The sequence below is a fragment of the Ambystoma mexicanum genome, chromosome 12, assembly GCF_040938575.1.
Source record: "Ambystoma mexicanum isolate Mex_15411 chromosome 12, UKY_AmexF1_1, whole genome shotgun sequence".
Classification (NCBI taxonomy): domain Eukaryota; kingdom Metazoa; phylum Chordata; class Amphibia; order Caudata; family Ambystomatidae; genus Ambystoma; species Ambystoma mexicanum.
In genome coordinates, this window is record NC_090936.1 from 316,222,028 (window position 1) to 316,243,400 (window position 21,373).

Consider the following 21,373-nt stretch of genomic DNA (forward strand, 5'->3'; position numbering starts at 1 on the left):
CCCCTCTTCCCCTTGTGACTCCTCCCTGGGAACCGGTGGGTTATCGTGGTGCTGCCCCTGTCATTGTTCTGGAGCACCAGGTCCAGAGTTTGGGGCATTCTGCGGTGGCATGCTCATCTGAGGGTTCTGTTGAGCCCTCAGTATGTGACCCAGATCCCGTGCCATATTTTGGACCTGGCGCTCAAGTTGGGAAACCCGCTCAGGCTAATACGGGGTTCTGTTTTCTCCCCTGGACTGATCCCGGGAAGGGTAGCTATCCCTTCTCTGGTAATACCCTGGGTTGGAAAGATTTGGGTACCCCTCCACCCTTGGCCTCCCCTCTCCCGGATTAGGTTGTCTGGGCCCAGGGAATCGGGGAAAGAAGGATGGATGGTTTTGGGGTTGGAAATTGGGTGGATACCTGGGAAAAAAGTTCTGCCCAGTGTTTGGGGAATTTCTGCCCTCCTGTGGGAAGTTAGGAGGGACATTCCCTGGGTCAGGTGCTTGGCTGGATCCCCCACCTTGGGCTGGAGGAGTCCACACATAACCCAGGATTGGTCTGTTTCCCTTGTAGCGGGGACTTACATAGTCAGGGGGACGGGGGACCCCATTTGTGGGACTACCTCCTCGACTACCTGTCTGTGACTGGCCCGAGGGCCTTCTGGGCTGTGAATCATTTGGCGCAGGCAGGTTTTTATGCCCCCCATCTCCAAATCTAAAACGGGGGCAACCTTTACCTCTGCCACCTTGGCAGCAGCAGGGGTGCTGTTGGTTTTGGGGGTTTTCTACGCATTACTTTTATTTTCTATGGGCTTCTGCACCTCACAGATCCGGGTGGCTTGCTCAATGACCCAGTATAAAGATCTTTTCTCGTGAAAATCTCTCATGAGCTGGGTCATTATGTACTTGGGAAGAGCATGGAAAAATGTGTTGATGAATTCTCTGCTGTCCATGCGCACCCTTCTGGTGGTCTGCTCAAAGGCACGCTTCAATTCTTGCACGAATTCTTGTGGGGCCTGATCCTCCCCACATTGCAAATTGTAGGCTGTCTTGCGAGCCTCTTGGGGATTTCAATGTACAGAAAAATGTTTCAAGGTGGCCGCCCTATATGTGGACCATCTTGAATGGTTTTGGTCCTCCAGCCCCGCAAAGAAACTGGAGTATTCAGGGGAGAATGTCCATTTGAGGTACTGGATGCAGCTACTGCTGTCCTTCAAATAGAAAGTCTCCATCATTTGCTCATAGAGCTCCAAGTGTTCCCAAACAGAATACTTGTCGTTCTTATGATAAGGCGTGATGACACTCCCGATTGCCTTAATCTGTTTTAAGGGGTCCTTAAGCAAGGCCCTTTTCACCTTATTGGCCTTTTTGGTTCGGGTAACCCTGGTCCATTCATCCTCTGATTCAGAAGCACTGCTCCCAGAGGTGCCCGTCTGATCTTCCAGGTTTTCCCGGATTCTGCGAGCCTGGGAATAGCTGGCAGAATGTGGGGACCTGGTCTCCTGTGTCCTGTGACGCTCAGAGGAGTCTTCAGATCCCTCCTTGCTACCAGGATTTAATGGGTACCCCCCCACTGACCTAACTGGGCAGAGGTTTTCAGGATGCCCTTAGTGGGCCTACTCTCCTGGGGTTCCCCACTAAATTTCACTGTACTTAGGTGCCCATACCCGGATGCCCGCCCATCCATTCCTGGGTGGTACTGGCCTAAGAGCCCCATCCTTTTGGCTGGATAGTAATCTGCCATCCCTGTGGCCCTGTGCTCATGTGCGCCAGGGGACATGGGGGTGGCAGAGTCCAGGAACTGGGAGAGATGAAGGCCTCTGGTACTAGGGCTCCTTTGGTTATGCTCAGGTGTTTCCCTTTCCCAGCGAACCTCATCTCTATCAGCCCCTGATCCCTGTTGCAATTCAAGAGCCTGCGCTTTCAGTTCCTCAGTTAAGGCCTTACTAAACTCTATCAGTCTCTCCTGCATGGCTACCTGTTGCTGGAGCCTATCATTGTGCTGACAGAGAGCCTCATTCTCTCTCTGTGCCTCCTTATTGGTCCTGGAGTACTGGGCCAGTCTTTGCTGCAGGAGGGTTACCTCCTGAGTCCCATCCCTACTGGCCTGCTCCTTTCTTGCCAGAGCCTCTTCCACCCTCCTGGTGTGCTCTAACAAGTTCTGATGCTCTTTTTGGAGGTCACCCAGCCCCTGGAGGGCCAAGTGATTTTCTTCAGTTTTTCTTTTTAAATGGCAGACTTCCTGGCCTAAGGTGTCCCTTTACTGACTAAGAGTCTGCATTTGTGCCGCCAGGTCGTCCCTTTGCCTTTGAAAGGCACCAGCCTTCTGGCACTGCTGATCAAACTCTGCCTGGGTATCCAGGTCTTTCAGGATCAGTTTATTTTCTCTCTGCCTTTTCCCTATCTAGGTGGCTTTGCAGGGTGACTACCTGCTCAGCACATGCCCTATTGAAATCTAATTGTTGCTCCAGCTTTTTCTGGCTCTGCAGTAGGGAGTCCAAACCTTCTTGGTACTCCTTCTGCAAGGCCAGAAATCTGGTATCCTGGTCAGACTTTTCCTGTTGCAGGATACACATGTCCTCTTTGATTTTAATGAGATACTGTCTGCTCTCATTTTCTGACTCCTGGCTTCTGTGCATCCTCTGCTCAGAAGAGACCAGGTCAGATTGGGCCTTCTCTAACGCGATCTGTTGCCCATTTTCCAGATCTTGGCCTTCAGCACATTTGTCCTGCATGGCTCCTATATATAGATACAACTATGCTGCTATCCTAACCATCTTGTCGTGTTCATCTTTAGCTTTAGGAGCCATGTATAGTTCACTCAGGGCCACATGTAAGGGACCCTGATCTCTCCAGTTATCTAACCCAGTTGCAGTGACCTGTTGTGTGATTGCCTGCAACCACGCATCCTGGCCCTGCTCAGTCCATTCACCTCTCACAAATAGCTTATGTAAGAAGTGCTCTCTGGCTATTTTGATGTCTACCAGTGTCGTCATTCTGGAATTTGAGTTCCTTCCTGACTTACAGAAGTTTGTATTTTATTTTGCAAAACAGACCGTTTCCTTAGAGCGTTCCTTTGAGGGGTGCTTTCACAGTGTAAAACAGCGTGGTGATCTAACCAGATATGTGTATCCGGTCAGTTGGCACACTGTATTAAGCTGCACAAGTGGTAAATCTAACCCAGAATATCCCGGCTCCGAGCACCCACTTTGTAAGCAACTTCAATTCAACACTACAGCTAAGTCAATGCCTAGTCTGCGATGCTGATGGAAGCCCTTATTGATGTATTTTTATGTCCAGTTCGTTTACTCTGGATGACAACCCTTATATAACACGCCTCTCTTAGAATCCCCCTGACTCCACTGAGCCAAGAAGTAGGTTTGATTTGCAAATTAAAAGGTTTATTTGAAATTAAACAATATATATATATATATCACACGTTTATAATAACTTAATATTTGATAGCACACTTGTGAAGATGACAGTGATCAACAATGGATAATGTTACAGTGGTACACTCTTTTTGATGGCTTAGAAGTGATATAGAGGGTGGCCACCAGGAGGCGCCCAGATGAGGACCTCTCCTGCGTGAGCTCCCGTCCCGAGGTCCCCAAAAGCAAAATGAGCCCCCGCTTTTGGACCACCCCCGGAGTTGAAAATTGTGGAGGAGGCGTGGGAAGGTCGCCCCCACCTGCGGCAGAAAACCTGAGGAAAAACGGACCCGGCTTCCCTTAGATATCCATCAGCAAACTCTGAGCCGGCCTCGGCCCTGCCCGGACTTCGACGGAGTCAGCAGTGCGTCCGTGCTCCGTGGAGCGTGACCCGGAAACGGCCTTCCCCACATTCCCGCACCACTGCCTGCGGAGGAGAGAGGAGAGAGTCCGCCGAGTGACACGGCGGGACCCTTCAAGGGAAGAAGCGGTGTGAGCCCCCGGAGGGTCCCGCCCTTTGGGCTTGGCGCCTCGGTTCCGGGGAGAGACGCGGCCCGGTGGCCGATGGACGAGGCCCTGCCGCTCCCCCGAGAGACACTAGTAGAAGTGCCTCCCATTAACCCTCTTCCCGCTACTTGCACTCTTACGGCGCCCGTCGCCCGTGACCTGGGTAGAGCGCGCGAACATCACGAGCTCCGTTACGCGTGTGCCCCCCCACTGTACAAGCTTTGTGACAGTATACCCATCTTCTCCCGGGGAGTTGCTAGTATCAGCGGCTCCACGTGTGGGCTGCACGAAAGATCTGTAAGTCTGCCCTGGTCCCCCGGGGACTCTGGTCTCCCCCTATGACAACCTCACGGCACCGGTTAAACTAAAAGTGACTTTCCCCGCACAAACTGCGAGCCACCACAAAGAGATGGTCGTGTAATAGCCCGGAGCTGCCCGGAGCTGCCCCTGATACGGCCCAACGCTGCCAGCCCTATTGGACTACCTCGACTAGGCTCCATTAAAAGACTGCCTTATACCACAGAGGGTAGGGCCCCCTGAGGCGATTTCACCCGCTTGGAAAACCAGAATAGAGGCATCATAAAGAGAAGGGGTGTGTGCCTCCTCTGTGGCAACGAATATCTCCGTCGTCTAAGGCCTAGCACAGAAGGTAACAGGTGGATGAGCCTCCAAAAGAAACTGGCCGTCTATGCTTACGGTTCCCCGCCCCGACCCGGCGATAACCCCAACATGGTGACCCCACCAACTCCTGCTACCGACACTGATACAGCTGCTACCAAAGGAGACATTGCAGGACTGCTTGCAGAAATAAGGAACATGGGGGCCAACATTGGGGGGAAAATTGACAAACTCACGCAGCGCCTCGACAGTATAGAGGACAGGGTCGGGGGAGTTGAGAACAACCAGGCCTCCATTGACGTTCTCGAAACGCAGCTGAATCTCAGGATAACTGAGCTGGAACGGAGAGAGCAGGAGTGTAAACTCAAGATGGACGATTTGGAAAATCGGGAAAGGAGGAATAACTTGCGCTTTTTTGGGATCCCGGAAAAAGAGGGGGAAACGGAAGAGGATCTGAAATCAACCTTACATGACATTATCAAGCTCCTTGTCGCCATCGACAATATTGACGAACCCAAGACAGAGCGCATTCACAGAGCGGGGGGGCCGCCTGGAGGCCCGCGATCTGTCCTGGCGCGATTCCACCGTTACCAGGGCAGGATGAGAGTGTTGGAAAAGGCGAGGAGCGGAGGCACCATCACTTTGTGTGGAGCTCAAATAACCATCTATCAGGATCTTTCCTCCCTGACCTTGGCCTTGAGAAAGATGTGCAAACCACTTACCACATGGCTCAAATCTTGCGACACGCGCTACAGATGGGGATATCCCTTCTCTCTTTCCTTTGAGCATGAGGGCACGAAAATTAGACTAAACTCTGAACAGGACATAAAGGCTTGCATTGCAGATCTACTAGGCTCGCACGACCAGGAGGGTTCTCGTGACCAGCCCCCCAGGAAAGAGGGGGAATGGCAGACACAGGGCCCGAAAAGAAGGAAGGTGAAAGGCTCGAGAAAATATCGTAGGGGAAATGGCTCCCCGGAAGGGGGCAGTTGACACTGGATAGAAATGGTACAATCCGATTGAATTGAACGCTAATATGATGGATTATAGGGAGAATGTTGGGGGATTGTGTTTATCTCTCCTGCTTACAATGCACCAATAGGCACACTCTGGCGGGGGGTTGTAGGGGGCTCATTAGTAACTCATTGATGTTTATGGTGTAAGGGGACCGTGAGGTAACGGTCTCCACTGGTGGTTCGGTTTCAGGCCAGTGCTTTCAACTGGACCTAATCGGACGCCACCGAACTCAGGGAGGGAGGGGAGGGGTGGGCGGGGAGGAGAGACAGGGATACATGTCATACTAAAGTTACAATTTAAATTCATACGAGGGAAAGTGGTTGCATGGTTGTTTACATATCAAGGGGAGCGATTGGAATGGTCAATGAGTTCATACGGACACACAGACAGCTCTTGCCATGACCGCTGATTCATGCTGCAGGGGCGCCATGAGGGTGGGAACGCTGAATGTTAAAGGTCTTAATTCACCCACGAAGAGATCACTTGTCCTTAGAGAATTCCGAAGGTCAAAAATGGATATACTTTTTTTACAAGAGACCAAGTACATGAGAGGAGAGGAAAGAGTAATTCTGGGAAAACGATCCGGGTTGGAGTTCTGGGGTTCTGGGCCACTGAAGAAGGGAGGGGTGGGTATACTCATCAAAAAGGGGATAGACTTTAAGGCCTCGAAGGTCTGGTCAGATGCGGAGGGGCGAGCCCTCCTGGTTGCAGGGACCATTGGGAAAGTGTCTATAACCATAGCCACGATTTACTCCCCCAATGTGGGGCAGCTCAGGTTCCTTTCCAAGACGATCCCCAAAATTATGCTAGAGGCGACGGGACATGTCGTCCTTGGTGGAGACTTCAACTTGTGGGCTGACCCTGAGGTAGATTGCCATCCTGGTAACCCTGAAACGCGAGATAAATTTGGTGGAGATCACGCCCAATTCAAAACACTGATGGAATTGTATGGCCTGGTTGACATGTGGCAATGTATGCATCCTATGGGGAGGGAGTACACCTTTTACTCGGGGCCACACAACACGCTCACTCGCATTGATTACCTCTATTCCTCAAGAGACCTATATGACACGGCCTCACATTCTGAGATCACGACGATCTCATGGTCGGACCACGATATGGTGATCGTTGACTTAGATTGTGGGTCCCTGCACGTTAGATGCGGATGATGGAGGTGTAATGAATCATTATGGAAGGATCCCGCATTCAAGCTAGAGATGGAGACTGAAATTGAGGAATATTTTCGATTAAATGACACTGGGGAGGTTTCCAAACAGGGAGTCTGGGAAGCTGGTAAGGCAACGTGGAGGGGAATTCTCATGAGAGAGGGTGCCAACAAAAAAAGAGAGAGGTCCTTAATTGAAAACAAACTCCGTGAGGAAATTACCCAACTGGAGAGGGGCGTGAGGGAGGGGGATGTTATTGACCCCGAAAAAGTTGTGGAAGCCAAGAAAAAGAGAGAAGAGTTGCGCCTTCTAGATCATGAACAAGTAGCCCGCAAACTCCTCCTCTTGAAGCAAAAATATTACGAGAAGGGGGACAAAGTGGACGTGCTGTTGGCGGCCAGATTACGTGCCCAACAGGCGGAACGCAGGGTGCAGGAAATATTCAGCGAAGGATCCGGCTCGGAAGCAAATCGATCCTCTATCCCGGAAGTCTTTGCAGACTATTATGAAGCTCTGTACACTCCGGAGAAGGAGCCGGATATATCTGGTATTCGATCCTATCTAGACGATATCGATATGCCCACACTGACACGCACTGAAGCAGAAACCATAGATGCCCCTATATCGAGGGAAGAGATCCTGGAAGCCATTAAGAGACTCACATTAGGCAAATCCCCGGGAGAAAATGGGTATACGGCAGGTTTCTACAAGACATTCGCCCCACAACACACGCCCTTTCTTGTCGATCTATTTAATCAAATTCTAGAAACAGGGAACCCCCCGGACTCGTTTGCCAAGGCACTCATAGCAGTCATCCCGAAAGAGGGAAAAGACCCTAAAAAATGTGGATCGTACCATCCCATTTCTTTGATTAACATAGACGCCAAAATATACTCTAGGGTCCTGGCGGCTAGAATTGAATCCTTTTTGCCCCGCCTTATTCACCCCGACCAAGTAGGTTTCATACTTGGCCGTCAGGGCACAGATACAATGCGCAAGACATTACACTTAGTCCATGCCTCTCACAGCCTAAACACTGCCCCTGCACTGTTTTCTATCGACACAGAGAAAGCGTTCGACAGGGTAGAGTGGGAGTTCCTACTGGAGGTTCTTCAGAAATTTGGATTGGGCCCAAACCTTCGGAAAGGAATTCAGGCAATTTACTCGTCACCTACAGCCTCAGTATTTGTGAACGGGGAATACTCAAGGTGGTTTCGACTGGCACGGGGCACCAGACAGGGATGCCCCCTGTCAGCCATTCTCTTTGCCCTATCACTTGAACTGTTGGCACACAATATCAGAAGGGACGCTGGCATAGAAGGGATCCACCTAGGACCCACAGAATACAAGCTGGCCTTGTATGCTGACGACATACTCTTACACGTGGTCAACCCTGAGAGATCCGTCCCCCGAGCCATCTCCCTCTTAGAAAACTACGGTCGACTATCAGGGTTTAAGATCAACCGCGCCAAATCCACGCTCTTCCGTCTGCAGGGGGATGCAGAAGCAAATATCGCAAAATACTCCTCTCTGGGTCTGACGATCGAGCATAACACAATGCAATACTTGGGGATACATATCACAAAACGATTAGACTCCCTATATGAAGCAAATTTACCCCAGCTTCTTATCAAACTTCGGGCGGATCTGGCCAGATGGGATAAATTGACGATCTCATGGCTTGGCAGGCTGAATGCCATTAAAATGACCTGCCTCCCGAGGTTTCTCTATCCCTTTCAGATGCTCCCTATCAAAATACCCGAACAATACTTTACACAGGTTAAGAGGGAGATCCTGAAATTCCTGTGGCAAGGGAAAAAGGCCAGGATCGCCTATACCACGTTGACCCTGCCCAAAGATAAAGGTGGGGTGGGCCTCCCTGACATCAAAGTATACTATGCCGCAGCCCAGCTGCGAGTGTTTGTCCCTCACCTACGCAGCCACAAAGAGCCACAGTGGATAGCAATGGACAATCACTATTTAGACCCAGCGACACTTGGGGAATGGATATGGGCTCCGAGGAAGACGGTGCTAAAGAAAACGAGGGAACACCCACTCTTTGCCACTATATGGGATATATGGAGGGAGGGTTCAGGAATGAAGGGAATCACAACATGGCCATCCCCATTGAGTCACCTATGGTCCCCGTTTATCAACAACCACATCCCTAATGTCGACAGATTTCAGGCATGGTATGAGGCGGGCCTGGAGAGGGTGGGCCAGCTTCTCCGCAGTGACTCTTTCATTACTCTCCCAGAACTAACCGAAGCTCTAAACATCGGAGTACTGTCCACTTTCCACTACTTACAAATCAAAGGGGTACTGACACAAGCAGCATGGATTGAAAAATTGAGTCGAGAGCTCACCCCTTTCGAGAAAATGCTAGACTCCAAGACTGATAGGAAGGGCCTAATTTCCCTCATGTACAAACTCATTCTCGAAGGGGGTAGTGGGTCCACGCAGAAACTCAGAAGGCGATGGGAGACTGATATGGGGACAGAAATAGAGGATGATGAGTGGGACAAAATGTGTATTATGGCTACACGTACCTCCATATCATGTCAATATAAGCTCCACTCCATCAAACTTTTGCACCGCTGGCAATATGACCCGTATAAATTATCTAAGATGTACTAATCCTCCTTCCCTACCTGTTGGCGCGACTGTGGGCAGGTAGCTGACTACTGGCATATGTGGTGGGGATGCCCCAAGATTAAGATTTTCTGGGATGAGGTCCTGGGGTGGATCAGACACATGGACGGGATACACAGAACTGCCGACCCACATCTGGTCCTGTTTAGCCTCGAGAGTATAGACAATGAATGGATGAGGGTCCATGGCATAACCCCCCATCTGTTATTGGCAGCACAAGCTCTAATTGCGACTAACTGGAAATCGTCCACGACCCCGACTAAGAAGGAGTGGGTTAATGTGGTACTGAATATATGTATCATGGAGAAAATTACTGCATCCCTACATGGTAGGGGGTCACAATGTGAGCTCCTATGGTCGGAATTCTTAAATACACACACATCTAACAAACACACACCACTAGACGATGAAGTGCCCCCACCTTGATGGAGACGTACTTGACTCCCTGTTTCCCCTGTTTGGTCTCCCTCCACCCGGCTCAGGCCTTCTTCCGCTTCAATACCAGGGATGCCACTCACGGGATCAAAATATGCCCCCCCCCATGGCGACCCCTTCAACGCATTTTACTACATAAGTCTCAGCCCCTGAAGATACGCGCTTTACCATGACACCTCAACCGCTACGCGACACGACTCTCATCCCCGGGGGGGATGGTGGGGGGAGGGGGAGTAATGTTTATATATGTGAGGAATGAGAAAGGTTCTGCTTAATGTCTGGGCATTATTAGTAGTAAGCACCATTTACTGATGTTAATATGAGATGTGAAAAAGCGTGTTACTAATATGTTTTTCTTGTGCTTACATATGTAACCTTTTTCTGTTCTGCTTTAATGCGAGAATTGTTAATGTTGAAAACCCAATAAAAACAAATTAAAAAAAAAGAAGTGATATAGAGAGGATAAAGTAGCTGAGAATGCTTTTATGGCTTCAAGGACAATGCAATGATGAATGAAAATGCAGTACAGAAAATAAAGTTGATATGACTTCAACAAAAGACAATGTAATCACTTTTCTTTGACAATTCACCACCCCCTTTATGCAAGGTAAAGAGATGGGAGAAAAGCACACAGTTCTCAGGAATGCAATCAAATATAATTCAGTTCCCCCCTAGCAAGCTTAGAGGAAAACAGGTAGGAGTCTTAAACACAGGCAATATATTTTGATGTGGTTGCAAGTAAGTGAAAAATATGCGGAAAATGCTTTTAATTCCCTATAGGAGGTCAGGGTAGGTGATAGCTACTTTTTATTAGTTCAGCCTCACTTTAGCAATGCTCTATGAATGATTGTCAGGTTGCAAACGAATTCCAGCAAAGGAAAGCAAGGACAAATATTTTTACACATGGCTGAAATTAAGCAAAATGTCAAATGGCGGCAAATTTAGTCGCGTGCATCGAGCGCAATTACGGAGGGAGTATGAGGAGTAGCAAGTCGGTTTAGAGCTTGTTGGAAAGCTTAGAATATCAGCTTCTATCACAAACGGTTCTGGAGATACGGCCGATTTAGTGAAGGTAGTTTCTCGGATTTGAAATTTTAAAGCTCAGAATGACAGATGACAGTTTTCAGGTTTAAAGATGACAGAATGACACGATTCTAGGAGGCAGTTCTAAATAGGTTAAAATAGTTTGGATTAGATTATTTTAAACTAAGAGATTGGGTTTTGCACAGTTCTGGCGGTACTCACACTATATTTTGGACAGGAATGCGACTTCGCCACGGATCGGGTCAGGATTGGACTGCGGTTCCCTCGCCACGGACGGTCTCGGCCTGGTTCTGCTCACTGGATAATTCTACCTTCTGGGCCAGCTCTGCTACCGACACTGCACAGCGGTCTGGATCTCTGGTTCTGACAAAAGTTCTCGGCAAAAATTCAAACAGCTTGCCCGGCTGTTGAATAGTTTGCAAACGATTTGGAGATCTGCTGAAAAAGGATTCAGCTTGTGGATTCAGGCCTCTCTGCTACAAAATCTCAAGTTGATTTCTGGTCTCTGGAGATTGATGGATTTGAAGTCTGGATCTCTGGATGTTAAGTATGAAGTCAAAATGCTCCGCAGAAAGTGAAAAAGATAAAGTCCTATCTGGCTTCTAGTGGCTCTTTTTATGTGTTTAGAAAGTGGGTGCGTCGGCTAATTCTGCATGCCCAACCCACTAAGGGTTCTGATAGGTTGAAGAGTTTTCTGTGCTCTCACTGGAGAACAGAGTTGTGTGTCAGAGTGAGTCATGAGGTGTCATCTCTATGGCATACAGAAAGAACACTCCCCTTTGCTCTTACCTTAGAAAATCATTTTCATAACTAAACACCTTTCCCAGATTACACAAGTGGTTGACATTACATACACACATTATATATCACATAAGGTAGTCTCTGTTCCAACTCTGATGTTTCTAAGAGCTTGGATTAAGAAATGGCAACTTATTTTCGTTTTTAGTGGGTTTTGCCACATTGGTTTTTCATCAAAAATTACACAAATGTACACCCCCCTTCTACACATATTCCAGTACTTTACTAGGTCTCTAGCATAAACCGAGTGTCTGTAATATCAATAAATAGCGGGGTTTGGTCCTAGAACATGGTACAGAGTTCAATCAAGTCTTGAATTGTGGGTACATTTCTTAGATTAAGGTTCTCCAAATTGCACATTTCTGTGAGCTTAATACAATATTTTAGAAGCATTTAACTTAAACATATATTTGCTGCAATATGATTCCACAAAAGCGTCTGAGTCCACTCCCAGAAACTTGGGAGTACCACATGTCTCTCCTCTCCCAGGCAGGGCTCTGTTTACAGTCCACACTGAAAATCAACGTACCCCATTCAATTGCAAGAGTCTCTTGTGTCGGCTGAGGTCAGTAGGCCAGGGGGCCACTCTGCATTTGGTTAGCATGAACCTGTGATTTCTTGGGCTGCTGTGTGGGTCTCTGAGGTGAGAAGGTTTCCCAGCCTCTTGGCCTGTTAATGCAATCAGATTGTCTCTGGGAACAGCAGGTGGTTAAGAGTTTTAATTAACCAGCGGGCCTTTGAAGTTTCCAGCTGTCTCAGGAGGCTGATTAGCTTCTGAAGTAGCAGTTCTCCTGTCAGAGTTTAGACCGCTAGCGCCGGTTTGTGGACAAAGCTGGTACTGCACCCATTTTTGGGATTTGTCTTGAATTAATGCATTTCAATAGAGTAGTCTTTTGCTTGATAGTATAGGATCCTTGCTTAACATTGTTTTGATGGCATCCTTACAGTAGAGTGGTGATGTGGAACCCCCCACAAGAAGGTTGTATCTTTAGAGTGGTCTTGTGCCCATGATTTTAGCAACTTTTTGACATCAATAAAAACGGATTTTGAACAGAACCATCTTTCTTTGCACTGGTGGGTGGCAGATTAGGTGACCATTTTGGTGTGCGGAAACTGCGCGGTTCTCCTGGATTCTGGCGTGAATGTGGTCGGCGACAGCTCATCCCCACATCTACCCAGTCTATTGATTTAGTTTGTTCTGGGATAGAATAATGGGCGGCGACAGCTCTTTCCCACATCTACCCAGTCTATTGATTCAACATGGGTCAAAACCCTTGACAGTAAATATCTCCTTTCGAGACACCTGCGTTCATCTACTTCTAACTCTGCAGATCAGATGTTTTTCCAAAACAGAGTCAAGGGCAGATCTCCCTTCTCCACAGGTGCCTCCCTTTGGATTGGCCTCCCTGCCCCTCTCAGACTTGAGCCGGACCTCCGTAAGTTCTAGAAACTACTCAAGACCTTCCTTTTCTCCTCTTCCTTCCCCCTCCCCCTCCTCCGCTAATGTACCCTCTTCCTAGACTGGGTGCCTGGTTCCTTCAGAGTCTTACAGGATACCAAGCCCTCCTATTCCAGTGAACCCCTGTACTTGGTCTCCCCTGACTGCCCCCCTTCCTGCACTTGCCCTTCTGAACCCCTCCCCCAGCACTAGTATGGCTGGGCCTGCACCCTTAGTCTTCCCAGCTCCTTACCTCGCACATTGCTGCGGACCCTCTTTCCCTGCATTCATTGCATTTCCCTGGCTCTGTACATCAGGCTTCCCCTGGCACTCACCTTCTTACGGGCTTTTCTGCCCTAACCTGCACTTCCCCCCTCCCCTACCCCCTGCACTTCTCATTGCTGCACTTGCAGGATCTGAATGTCACAAGGCTTTTAGGATCGTGACTGTTTGCCCTCCCTGGTCCCCACCCTCTTGTCTTGTTGCGACTCAAAACACGTGTGTATAGGTGCATTATAAATGACCAATACACAAATAAATAAATACAAATAAATGAGTTGTTGTTGTTAACCTTTATTCGGCATGTGCCTTTAGGTAATAACATGTTACAAAACCAATTACTTTACATACATAAAAATGCAAATATACAATATTTAAAATAAACAATTTAACGACTTAAAACTTTAAAACATCATAAAAACTACCATTTAATTTACAAAATCGTTCCGAAATAGTCCAGAGTGTGCTATGCATCATGTCAGGGGCTCAATATCACTCTACTACAGAGCATATCACCCTTTATAATATTATCTGACACTCGTTACAAGTCTGCTCCTTTTCCTTAATGCCCGATGAACATATTTTCAGACAAAGTTAACTACATTCAAATTGTCTATTGATCTACAAAACATCATGGCCTCTCTAGTCGTAGTAATGTTAAACAGTCGAAATAATGATTTTAAATATCTGATCTTCAATTGTCTGGTGCCCTCACATGATAGCATAAAATAAAGAGGACTTCCCTCAATTGCACCACAACATAAACAATCTGAACCTTGGCTCCTATCCCAATGGCAGATAAACGACCTCAGTAGGAGACATCCCATCCTAAATCTCATGTACAAGGTGCGTGCATACGTTGGGACAATAATATCCAGGTACTCTTTAAAGCCTGGGCCACAATTTAGATTTAAATATGCCTGCCCGCTAGCCAGGGTGGAGCACGGTGTCATTGCCATATTGTTCTTATATTTCAAATGGGCTGCCTTTACATTCATTTTTGCATCACCATCAATAGGTAGTTAGGCCCAGTTTTGTAAACATGCATTAGCATGATTAAAACACAGTATTTTCTCCTGCCCCCGATGAGATTACATTTTCAAGGGCCTCTCAATATTTGCCTAGCTCCGATCTTCCCCATATACGGAGCCAGTACAGTACAGGTCTAATCTCAGCTTCTGCTCCAATTGGAGCCAAATTGCATTCCATGCATAACAGCGTGTTTGTGTCATTTCTGATAATAAAAACATACTTTTTAAGAACTTATTTTCAATAGTTACAAGTGATTTAGTATCTATGCAATCCCAAATTTTAGTGCCATACAACGATGACGCCTTCGCCTGTGCTCCATACATTTCAAGGGCTGGCTTAACAGGTCCCCCATAATGTTTAAAGTAGAAGCTTTTCAAGGCCCCAATGGACTTCTCTATGGTGGTTTTAGCCTTGAACAGATGATTTGCGCAACTAGCATTACTTGCAAAGCGCACACCCAAATAGTCGCACCAGGTCACCTGCTCCAGCTTGGTGCCTTCCCTCCACCACCAAGTTCAAGGGCTTGCACTTTGCATTTTTTGGGCTACAGACCATAGGCTTGGTTTTGCTAGCATTGATCTCCAAACCAAGTTCTACACATTTGTCAACAAAGGTCGATCTAGCCAGGCGGAGGCCCAAAGGTGTCGTTGATAGTAATAAAGCGTCATCCATAAAAAAAAGAGCTAGGAAGCAATCACTCCCCATCCTTGGGAAGTCTCTTCCAGTGGCAAGAAGCTGTTCAATTATCAAATTTATATAGATACAGAACAAGAGGGGAGCCAGGACACAGCCTTGGAAAAAACAGTGAGCCACAGAAAAGGGTTTAGTCACCCCCACCCCAGACGCCATCGAACCACTTCTGTATTGTTGGAGTATAGGAACTGTATGGGGGGGTCAATATTTCTTCTAGTATATTCTTTGCTCACAATACCTCCCAGAGTAAATCTCTTGGCATGCTGTCAAAAGCTGTTTTTAAATCAACAAACACCCCATAAAGCTTGGCCTTTTTTATGATTAACTGCTTCTGTATGAAAAGGTATAGACTAAAACCTTGATCTATTCTACTCATCCCGACCTGGAACCCAGCTTGCAAGTGACTCAACTGATGTTTCCTCAGCCCAATTCTGAAGATGCTTTAAGGTTGCCTTAGCAAAGATCTCTCCAGCTGCATCCAAAAGGGATATAGGACAGTAATGATAAGACTCCGCCCTATCCCCTTTTTAAAAATTGGAACAATCTCAGCTGAGGTCCAGGTCTAAGGGATACTACCAGTTGCCAGAATAGCATTGAATGTCAAGGTTAATACCGGGGCCCATGCAACCAACTCACTCTTATAGAGGTCGGCATGTATTTTATCAGGGCTGCTGCTTTGCCACCCGTCTGCGCTCTAATAGCCTGGACAACCTCCCCCACCATCAGCACTAAATACGGTTTAACCTGATTCTCAGCCAAGCCTGCCCCCAAGGGCAGTGCCAGCTCAACATTCCCCAAACTTTCCAGAGGTTGATATAACGCATCAAAGTGGGTAAAACACCTATCTCGGGTAATATTTTCCTGCAGAGACAGATCACGCTTTTTTTCTTTGCCAGTGACACATTTCCACAATCTGGCTTGGTCAGCCTCTTTTACATGCTGAAACATTGTGGTCCATTTTTCTATCATATATGTACTTTTTTTGGTGTTTATAATGTTTCTATAGACAGTTATCAGGGAGTGTAAATGTTCTCTATCTATTTTTCCAGCATGTTTCAAATATGTAAGCAGCCTATTTTGAGCCGCTCTACAATCCCCCTTGAACCACATCTCAGCTTTCTTTGCCATGCTATTGATTTGTGGTTTATGGGCTGTAAAAAACGCCTCCATTAAATTAAGCATGTTCTCAAAGCCCTTGATCGGATTGTTCGCTGTCACACACCACCTCTATGAAATGTAAGATTCTATCATATATGGCTAGGATTAAATCTGCCTCTACCACTGCTGCCCACTTCAGTGTCCATCGAGCATGCCCCTGTAGCGTTACACCTGATGCCCTAATGTTATTTCGAGCTCTTAGTCACAGCCATGTTCCAAATAAGGAGCATTATTGGCCAGTGATCGCTTTCCAGGTGCTCAATTACCTCAAAGCCAGCCTCTAAATGCCATTCATTAACTGATACCAGGGCATGATCCAATCTTGTACTCGTGTTCGAGCCATAATAGGTGTTTTTGGCCAGTTGGTCGCATGGTAGCTGCCCATTATACGCCCGCAACTCAAGGTTTTACAGTGTCCGAGTTGTATCAACTGCAGCACTGTGTACTCTTGATCGGGGACCAGCACTCACCTTGGGGATTCCCCTAGCAGGTCCTTTAGAGGCTCTGTCTAATTAGGTGTTAAAATCCCCCATAACAATAATTCCGGTTACCCTCTTTCCTAACAGCTCCCATCTATTTATACACTGGTCAAGGACTGCAACAGCATTTAGTGTACTTGTGTAGTTAATCCTGTTGTACACATTGAAAAGGAAAAAACTGTAATTACCAGACCTAAGACCTCATCACTAGTATGGCCTCAGCCCTTGAATGCGGCAGTAACACTGTTACTGACGCATTTAAGGGCTGGCCAAATCATGAGTTTGGCAGAAAGTTTGGAGTTTTACCTCCAGCTTTTTGCTGGAGGTAAAATACTGTACTTTCCGCCTGTTTAGCGTGGCACTAATTACGCAGGGGCTAATAGCGCCCCGACCCCAACTTACCGCTGCACCGCTACTCGTGACCTGGTGCTAATAGTGCCAGACCAAGTAGCAGTAACGCTATTTGCATTGGCGCTATCCCAGCAGTATTACCGCTGGGATACCACCAAGACTCTGATAGAGTCCATAGTAATTTCAAACTGCTGGAGATCTGGTGACCCTGTACTAACTTGCCTTACTTCCCAACTGAGTGCAGTTTTCATCCATATAGTTAGCCCCCAAAAGGCCTCCCCTTTGGGCCCTTTTTTGGCTGCACCCAAAAGATTTGATATGCCTGTATGGTTGCTTCTTCTAAGGCCCAAGTTTCTTGGAAGGTAATAACATTGTAAGCCTCCACAGATCTCACACACTCACTATCGCTTAAGTGCTTCTTCAACCCTGCTATGTTCCAAGAAACAAACATAAGGATCTCGTTTGGGTTGTCAACATTCGTTGCTAGTCATTCGACTCCCTCTAAACCGTCATGTATGTCATGGAAATGGGACACTCAACTCATTTTCAGGCTCCCTTCCGCCACCTCTTATCCTTCTCTCATCTCTGACTATCTGTCTGCTATCCAGGAGTGGTGTGCCGCCAATGATCTCAGTCTTAATGCCAGTAAAACCGAGATTCTCCTCATTGGCACACCTGCTCCCTCCTTTCCTGTCACTCTCTGGTCGGCCTTTCTTGGACCTCTTCCTGCTCCCACCTTTGAGGCTAAAAACCTCGGGGTCATCTTGGACTTCACATTTTCCTTCTCTCCTCACATCTCTGATGTCTCTAAGAAGTCACACTACCAGCTGCACCTCCTCAGAGGTATTCTTCCTTTCCTCTCCTTCCCCCAGAAGCTCACTGTCTTTAGAGCTCTGGTTCTCTCTAGGCTGGAGTACTGCAACAGCCTCTTTCTAAATCTGCCTGCCTCTACTCTCTACCCTATGCAACTCATCCAAAACGGGACTGCAAGACTTGTCCTTGGCCTCAAGCCCAGGGATCGTATCTCTCCAGGACTGAAATCTCTGTACTGGCTCCCAGTGGCGGTGAGGATTAAGTTAAAAACCCAATGCATTGTCCACAAGGTCTTCTGGGGACTGGGGCCTCAATACCTTCAACTCTCTCTTCCTAAATATCTTCCTTTTCAAGCTATTTGCTCATCCACCTCCAACACCCTCAGGGTCAGTCGCTTCTCCATGCAACAAGTTGGTGGTAGATCTCTTTCTTCGGCTGGGTCCTCCCTCTAGAACAGCCTTGTTGCCTCTCTGAAACTTGACAAGAACCATCTTTGGTTCTGGTAGCACCACAAGACCTTCCTCTTTGCTTCTGCTTTCTCTCGTCCTCTCCCCTGCTGAACTCCTGGCCGAAACTGAAACTGCACTGGTCACCTGGCTACCCTCTGTTCTCGGGCCCAGGTCCCCTCACCACCAGTTGCACACCTGCCCTTTCCCCCTGGCAACCCTTGTACTAGGGGGCTGTTTCTGTATCCCTACAGCCCTGTACCAGCACTTGACACCTGATGTCTGCACTTACCCTTGCACCTGCCACCAGCTGGCCACACTGCTTATTTATTGTTTTAATTTATTTTACTGTTTATCCTATGTACTGCACTGCCCCTCCCCCTTTTCCCTTTCACTTTTCCCCTTCACCCCTCCCCTGCACTTGTGCGATCTCAATGTCACCCGGCCTAGCAAGATCGTTGTCTCGGTCTTCCCTCTGTACCCCCTCCCTTGCCTTGTCGCGCCTTGAAACACTTGTGTATAGGCTCGTTTTAAATGCCATATCAGATCATATCATATCAATACCAACCTGGCCATTGTTTTGCATAGTGCAATGAGATGCCAAGGAGTTACCCAATATGTACCTATAGGGATCTAAATTAGTAAGAACAAGCACAGATATGGGCAATGAAACCTTGAGAATTATTTCACAGCCAACGCGGGATACGTTCTTGTTTCAATCCTCAGCAAACCCTGGACCAACTATTCTTCCCTGAAAAAGACCTGTATACAGTCGTCCCTGTTGTTTTTTTGGGCTCAGTCTTTTATAGGAAACAATGTCACTTTCGGATCAATGTAGTACATCCCTTTTGTGACGTATCCAATGAATTACTTTATTAGTTAGTGCCTCATGGTCCTTATGAGATCCCTTCTCCAACCTAGGGACATTAGTCATAACTACAACATGCTTTGTTATACAGTAGTTGGCCTCTACTTTAAATGAAGTTGCTAGCTTGAGCCTCTTCACATGCTTAATATGAGGGAGATTTAATTAACCTTGCAGCATCTGGACTTGACTATTCCAAATCTACCAGCCGTTTGGCCATTGGCATTCCCAGACTGTGTGCCACATTGTTCAACTTGTTTCCCAATTACATAAAATATTGGCCACACCCAAGCTGGATGCTTATCCACACAGTTCTTATTTGGGTATGAGGTTGCCCTCTGATTCTGCATGCAGAACTCTTCTGTAATATCCTAGCAGGTGTCACTAGTTGCTTTAATTGGCACCACTGGAACACTACATCCATGGCATTCCTTTGAACGCTTCTCACTAATATCTCTCGGACAACCACCACCGTTTAGATTTAATTTTGATGCCAACCGCCACACTTCTGCCAAGATCTTATCTACTGTGCCTATAATGCATGCCACGTCTTCCATAAGGTGTCTAATATTTTTCCTATTTTCATCCACAAGCAACTTCTGCTTCTCCACCTTCATGGCCCTCTTCCCCCTTTTTTCTTAGTTAGGCACTCTTTGCCCTTCTTGAGATGGGCCACATTTGATTGACGCGAGGATGCCCTTGTTGATCGACTACTCATATGGGGCCTGGCGCTGTTTGGCACATGAATCAAAACTGTATATATGTTAGAGGTTGGAACTGACAGAGAAATCACTAATACCTCCTCCTCCTCCTCCACCTCCTCAGCCATACGCTGCACACAAGAAACTTCAAGCCTCTCTTTTTAGACTGCTATTAGAACCCCTACAGCTTCTACTGGCTTCAGGGGGGTCAACAATTAGTCGAATTGGTACATGCGCTATAGTACCTACGGGTAAAACATAAATATTCCCACTATCCTTTCTTGGAACAAAAAACTCATCAAGGACTTCCCCGTGCATACCACCCGTTTTGCCAATGCTGTGCCTTGCAGAGTGCTCAAATGGGTCATAAAAATCAGTACATATCTCTGTTAACCCCCCATCAAGTTCGACCACTGCACAATTAGACCTTTGGCCCCTTTTGGCCGAGCCCGCTCAGCCTCCTTCTATATCAAACAGTAAGTCCTTATTTTCAGTTATGAGAACATTAATATCTGCGATTGGCTGAAGCATTTTGTAAAATCTCTTACTCCCATTCCCTGGTGAGATTTCAGAGGCTGCCTTCCTTTTCGACATTACTTTCTATAGTCAGAGCACCCGACACTGAGGTGCAACTATACTTAAACAATCGCCCAATCCCACCCAATCGCGCAATACCGTGGAACTGACACTTGAATTAGCACCTCAGTCCCTTAAAATGCTAAAGTACAAGCATCAACAACACTAAATAAAAACACAAATGTTCAATTTAAATAAAATCAGTTGAGTTCCGGATGAAAAGACATATTATAAAACTGTTAGCTAAATATCCAAATAATGTACAAGACTCCCAAAGTCTGGCGCATCAACCCTCACTGTGAAGGCTATACAAGTGCGGGGCAAAAGGTCAAAGCAGTTCCTTCCTTGCTGCAGGACCACACCCTGAGCCAATAGTCAGGGTCCTCAGGATCTACGGTCCCACAGCACCATTTTGATTGAAGGGTGATTATACATAGGTCGCCCACCGTTGAATAGCGCACCACAAATGCGAATACCAACACAGTCACAAGTTTGATTTCACATTCTACTCACGTTTGTAATCCCATTACTATTTCTGTTGATTATATGGTGCAAACAATGCTGCAAAAGTCCTGCAGGAACAACCTTTAACCTTACTGCTCTTACTGTCTCAAACCGCCACACCCATCTCAATTTCCACTGGGAAAATGCCATTGTTGTTATTAAAGCCAGTGATTCTGGCTCCTTTATCACTTATCCTTTTCCGTTGCAAAGGCCGGGAAACGAACAGGGGATCCATTACCAGCTTTTTTCTTGTGTTATTTTCCTGTTGCCAGCAAAAAGTGGAGGTTCCCAAGTGGTACGTTTAAATCTCAGTGTAATAGGTGATGCAGATATCTATCACCCCCATGGTGCGAACACCAGCGGTGCAAAACACTGCCATTTGCTCACACCG